The 6,887-nt window shown below is 26.7% G+C and overlaps 1 long non-coding RNA gene across 1 annotated transcript; it reads left to right on the forward strand.

Annotated features, from left to right (window-relative positions):
- The first annotated feature begins 1,883 nt into the window (after positions 1-1,883).
- Positions 1,884-3,172, forward strand: LOC136079112 (uncharacterized). The gene is made up of 4 exons (XR_010637950.1): positions 1,884-1,979; positions 2,164-2,272; positions 2,746-2,858; positions 2,952-3,172. It is a non-coding gene; the product is annotated as an uncharacterized LOC136079112 (long non-coding RNA).
- The last annotated feature ends 3,715 nt before the right edge of the window (positions 3,173-6,887 follow it).

The raw sequence follows: 6,887 nt of genomic DNA on the forward strand, positions 1-6,887 counted from the left end.
GCTCGTCACAATTTTTTTACAAATCGTATTGTCAATGATTGGAATAACTTGCCGTCAGCATGCAAAAAGGTTCCGTCAGTTAACGCATTTAAGAATAGAATTGACAAGTATTTTTTTTCTCCAGCTGCAAACAGTACATCTTTTACTGAAGATGAGCTACACGTTTATTAATTAATTCGTGCTTTAGCAGCTACAAATATTGGCTTTTTATATACTATTTGTCATAGATGTAAACTTGAATTAAATGAAAGCAATCTTTTTTCCCTTTTCCCAATTTTGATATCAACTTACTTGCTATGAACAACAATTGCTTTTTTTTTTTATTTAAAGTTTATATTTCACAAACCATAAATTTTTGTATAATTTTGTTTGTTTGGTTTTTAATTATTTGTAATTTTATCTACGAGGACTTATTTAAATATATTACTATTACTATTACTAAAAAGCCAAAATATAATACAAAAAATTTTCTCAAACAACTGACGTCAGCAGATTTTATTAAAAAATGGCCCCCAGGTTTTAGTTGTCACGTTTTGATTACTTCAACACTGTGTTTCACCATCCGTAGGTTCATCAGGAAGAATGTCTAAACATAAAAAAATTTTCAAATTATAGAAAAATATTATTTCACTGGAGGTTGGGAATATAATACATTTATAAAACTCCTATAAATACATTTAAAATAAATCAGCGCGTGCAAGCCAACAAAAGAACCAAAATAATTGTTATTGATGTAGAAAACTTACAAAAAGGCACTCAAGAGCGTTCTAATAATGCAAGAAAATAATTAAAGATATATTTGTGACAATTTATACTTCTGCGAATATAAAATCAAATCACCATTTACTAAACACAAACCAAACAACTGAATATTTTACAAAAAATAAATTTCCATCTCCTCTAATAGTTAAATTTGACACTGGAGAAGCTGTTAATAAAGATATTTCTTCAGAAAGAAACCTAATTTAAAGAAAATAGAAATCTTTATTAAACTTGAGCGTACCCCATCAGAACAAGCAAACTGTAACAAGTTAAACTTAGAAAAAAAGCAACTTAATGATGAATGTAATGGCAATATAAAACTTGATCACCCAGTGGGAAAAAACACATCTTTATACGACAAAAAGACGTCTTTTTTATGACTTCCTATATCTATTTATAACTAGCCTAAATAAAGACGTGGAAAGACGTCTTTTAAAAAGACGTCTTTAAAAAAGAGGTCGAAAAGACGTCGGTCAGTTGTACGTCTTTCTTAAGACGTAGAAAAGACGTCTTTCATAACCTTTCATCACCTAAAAAAATTTTAAAAAATGTCAAATTAAGCAACAGCAGTGGAACTTTCTTTTTTTAGGGAGGGGAGGGAAATTTCAATAACATTTTCCACTGGGAACAGAATGCACGGTAAAACAAGTGAAAACTTATATTGCCTATTAACAATTAATTTTTAATAGGCAATATAAGTTTTCATTTGTTTTACCGTGTTGTAAATAGTAGATAAGCCGTAATATCGTCAGTTAACTTACGATATTATGGTTTATCTACTATTTAATTATATAAATTTTAAGTGAAAACACTTTAACAAAGAAAATTAGTATTTTTCGATTATAACTGTTTATTGGATTTTAAAACACAAATATGGTTACACTTATTTTCACAATTATAAACGCTCACACGTTTTTGTGTAACTATAGTTACACTAAAACCTGTTGCATCGTTTTGCGTTTGAAATTTTTCTTTTGTTTAAACTTATAAGTTTAAACAAAATAATCTTTTAAACTTACAAGTTTAAACAAAAGAATCTTTCATAACGCAAAACGGTTTAGTGTAACTATAGTTACACTATAAACGAAACAATGCGTTCAACTTTGTTACGTTCTGAATGGCCCGTCTTCAAAAATGTTTTTTGTCAAAAGATATGTAAAAGCTTTTTTGCATATAAATAAACGACAGTTTTACTATTTAATTAATTACAATTATCGGTAAAATGCTTTATTTTATAATTTATGTAATCAAATAATACTTTATATAACATATACATAATATATATATATATATATATATATATATATATATATATATATATATATATATATATATATATATATATATATATATATATATATATATATATATATATATATATATATTTACTTACATATACAGGGAGTATATATATCATATAGCTATATAATATAATCCGTGGTTCGGATGGTTTCGGACGTCAAGTCCGTGGCTCGGATACGAAAGACCAAGTGAAAATGATACTGGAAAGGTACACTTTCTTCTACCTAAACATTATTACAGCTTTCTAGTCTATGTTTTTGTTTATGTGTATTTCATCTGTGTTGCTAATGATATCGCCAGTTTTTATAATGTTATGTTGTTAAGTAAAGCATCATTATGTTTCAGGCTAAAATAGAGCTTTAAATAATAATTTTATCCAGTTTAAATGAATAACAACTCTCAAGGTGTATTTGCTAAATTATCCTCTCAATTTTGATGGTCTTTAGTCAATAACGGATTTCTAAATTTTATGGGTCTACAACACTTAATTTCAGCGAAATTAAATCAAAAAGTTACGTCATAGAAGACAGATAAATATCAATATCTGTTTTCTATAACTTGGTTTTTCTGAGAGATGCAATGTTTAAATTGGTTTAAGTACTACATAATATAATTCATCGTTGAGCAGTCATTTTGATGGCCGTACATTTCTTTAGTGTATTCATTTTTCTATATTTTTAGGCTGTTTACCGTTGCACTCCTGTCCCAGTTTAACCTAGTGGGGACAAAAAGAAAAGACCGAGCTGCAAACAAGAGGGGGTTAAAAGGATCAGCCATTTTTGAATTAATAGTAGGTAAGTCTAGTGTGTTTGGCTGATCAAGTCTAATTTGCTATTTTATATTACATTAAAACAAGTTACAGTTTTTCATGTTCACTCATTTTTTAGAAATTGTAGCCAGCTCGAATAAAATGATTTCTCGACGAGAAATAGTTAATTTCATTCAGAGAAAGCTAAATAACGCCCCTGATCAAATTGGGGGGTTGCGTAAACAACAACGCCAAGAAACAGAGCTCAAGAACCAGAGGAGAAAGAGAAAGATAAAGAAAGTTATGAATCTGGAAATGAATCTGCTGATGATTTTTAAATAAATATGTTATGTTGAATAATACTGCTGTTTTATTTATAAATAATTCGTCTATGTTTAAACATAAAAGATGTAGAAAATGCTTCCTCTTTTATATTGACATCTGAAAGTGGTTTTTTTTCTTCTCAAGAAAAAAAACTTTTCTAGATTAAACGAATAACGTCGATTAACAAAGACGTTTTAATGACGCATTTTTAATGACCAAAAAAGACGTCTTTTCGATGTCGAAAAAAGATGTCTTTTAGATTTGGAAACCGACTAAAAAAAGACGTCTTTAAGACATCAGAAATAAAACTTTAAAAGACGTCTTTTCGACGTCTTTTTTCTCACTGGGCATCCATTCCAATACATTTTCCGCGGAAATTCCATTCGCTGTATTGATGTTGTCCAAAAAGTTATTATCAATGGAGTCAAAAAATATACCTTTGTAGACAAAATAAAGCAGCAGTCGCAAGAAATGTTAAAACATTTGACCTTTTTTTTACATTTCTTGATCACAATCAATTACTACCAGTAAATAAAGTAGTAAACTACTTTATTTACTACCAGTAAATAAAGTAGTATAAAAAATTTTTAAGCTGTTTTTATACCCTATATCTCTGGGCCTCTCTTATTTCTCATATATATAAAGGACTTGAGTAAGTTTTCAAATAACCTAAAATTAATCTATATGCATTTTATTTGAATAAAATAAATTAGTATTGTCTATATGCTAATATAGACGATACCAATTTATTTTACTCAAAGAAAGAAATCAATATTTTATTTGAAACAGTAAAAAAAGAGCTTGCGAAATTAAATGAATGGTTTATTCCGAATAATTTATCGATAAATATAATCGAATTTATTAATATATATATAAATACATATATATATATATATATATATATATATATATATATATATATATATATATATATATATATATATGTATATATATACATACATATATACACATATATGTATCAATGAAAAAGAACTCATTCCGTTAAAACTTTCTAATCTGTTTGTTAATAACTCTTGGATCACAAGAGTAGGCTCATTGTTGTTTTTAGGTGTTGTTTCAGATAAAAACCTGAACAAGGGAGCATATAAATATAATCCAATTATATATAATTATATATATAATATTTTAACAAATATTGAACTACTATAAAAAGCATTTGTTTAACCAAACCTTTTTGAAATATATTTATTTTTCTACTATTCTTTGCTATATAAATTATGCAAACATTGCCTGGTGTAGCACTACCGTAACTTAAACTAAATGCTTTAAGAACAATTTAAAATGCAGATCGCTTCTCACACACAAAATTGCTATTTATCAAATTTAATATTCTCATCGTATTTCAGCTAAACCTTTATCATATTCGTATTCTTATGTTCAAAGTTAATAAAAACTGGCACTCGTCATAATTAACTCAATTTTTGGAAAAATGAATCATCTATTTTTTTTTCGTTTACTTAAATTTTTTAGATGCCCGAATAAGTTCTTACAGTCTCATCACAGAGCACTGCGGAGGACCATTTAATAGGAAGTTTACGCATCCTTCCCAACCGATGTCACAAAACTTGTCCAGAGGTGGGGTTTAAACCACAGATCTTACGTGTCTGAGGCAAGTGCACTACCACTGCGCCACTGGTACAATCTATACCCAACACGTTTTTCAGAAAACAATTACATTCAATCTAAAATCTACTACTCTGCTTCTAAGTTTTCAATTGCAAACCAAAGTCCTAAACTACGAAACACGCTTTTGAATAATAAACTAAAAGCCTTTTGAACAAATTAAAAATAGATTTTTGCGTAAACTTTTGATAAACATTATTTGTTGTTTTTAATTTATTTGTTTATTTACTTTTTATTAATTTTTTTTTTAATTAAAACAAATTAAGGAAAATTAAAATAAAATAGTACTAATCTTTTATATTTGTATGAGAATATACTTTGGGATGTTTTACTCTCGGTTAAATGGCGTAATTTTAACGAAGTTAAATTTACGCAATATAAAAGATTGTTTTTTGTAAATTTAACAATGTTATGTCGTTTTTGTATTTTTATTATTAAAATTTTCACTTTAAGGGGCTTAGCGATAAGACCAATTATATTTTTGTAACTTTTTTTTCTTTTATTGGCATAATATATATTAATTTAATATACCAGTGCTACATCTTTAAACTAAAACAAACTTCAAGAACTTTCAATAGCTGTTTCAAACTATAAATATGATGTTGTTTTTATCAAAGAGAAATGGTTTTACTTTTTTTTGATCCCATCTTTCCCGAACTATAATATTTTTAGAAAAGACCGATCTACTCATAGGGTGATGTTGTAATTTACGTATTAAGTGTAGCCTTACTGCAAGCGGTGTCATAAATTCAGAGCAACTCTGGCTAAAACTCACTTTGAGTCACAAAACCTTTCTTACTGTTTGTATATATCGCCCACCAACTAGCAGATTAAAAGTATTTAATGATGTTTCATTTTTAATGATGTACTTTCCCAGTGGGCACAAGTACGTTTTTCAAACGTTTGAAAAAGTTTAATGGTCGCTTGAACGACGTTTTTATAAGTAAAACGTTAAAAAAGCGTTCACAAAACGTTTTAATAGGAATTTTTTATCATTTGAATAAATATTTTACGGGACCCTAAAAAAACCTCTAAAAGACGTTTTCTCCAAGCTTATTAAGGCGAACTGCGCATGTGCAACTTAAAAGTATAAAGTACTTTCAAGATTTTCGATGAACTTTTATAACTGTTAAGTAACTTTTTCTAAATTATACATTTATAAGTTTTTACTAAGTTATATAGTCATACATAAATGCAATATATATGTATATGTATATATGCAAATATATATATATATATATATATATATATATATATATATATATATATATATACATATATATATATACATATATATATATATACATATATATATATATATATATATATATATATACATATATATATATATATACACATATATATATACATATATATATATACATATATATATATATATATATATATATATATATATATATATATATATATATATATATATATATATATATATATATATATATATATATATATATATATATATATATATATATGGCGATGGCTTTTATTAACAAATTTATAACTATTGAAGCTTATTGGTAAGATATTATGCAAACTGTTCCATACAAGTGTGCAAGTCAGTTGGAATATTAGATCTTTTAGATTCATAAGTTTTGAGAGATGGTAGAAGATTTTAGAGTCAAATCTATGAGATTGGAAATGAACTATTTTAAGTGATTTGTTTGAAGGCTTTCTATAATCTTTGTATGCTTTGACTAATTTTGCCCCCAAATTTGACAACCATAAAGCATATGCGAGTTAAATATAGCATACCATATATTTATGAGAGTCTCGTAGCTAACAAAATACCTGATCTTTTCCAACATTCCATTAGCACGAAAGAGTTTAAGGATCGTCAGCTTCAGTTGGTGTGTTAAGGAAAAATTTTCATCTAAAATAATTCCTAAATACTTTATTTGACTAACAATATTTAACTTTTGGCCAATGTATTTGAAATTTAATTTTTATGAATTTGTACAGAATATGGTTTAAATAGAACTATTTCAGTTTTTTTTGGATTTAGGGATATTTTATTTGATCTTAACCATTGAACCAAGCAGGTCAAGTTGTAATTAAGGTGTTGATTTATTTTTTTAATGATTTTTCA

This window comes from Hydra vulgaris, chromosome 04 (genome assembly GCF_038396675.1).
Source record: "Hydra vulgaris chromosome 04, alternate assembly HydraT2T_AEP".
NCBI classification, from domain to species: Eukaryota; Metazoa; Cnidaria; class Hydrozoa; order Anthoathecata; family Hydridae; genus Hydra; species Hydra vulgaris.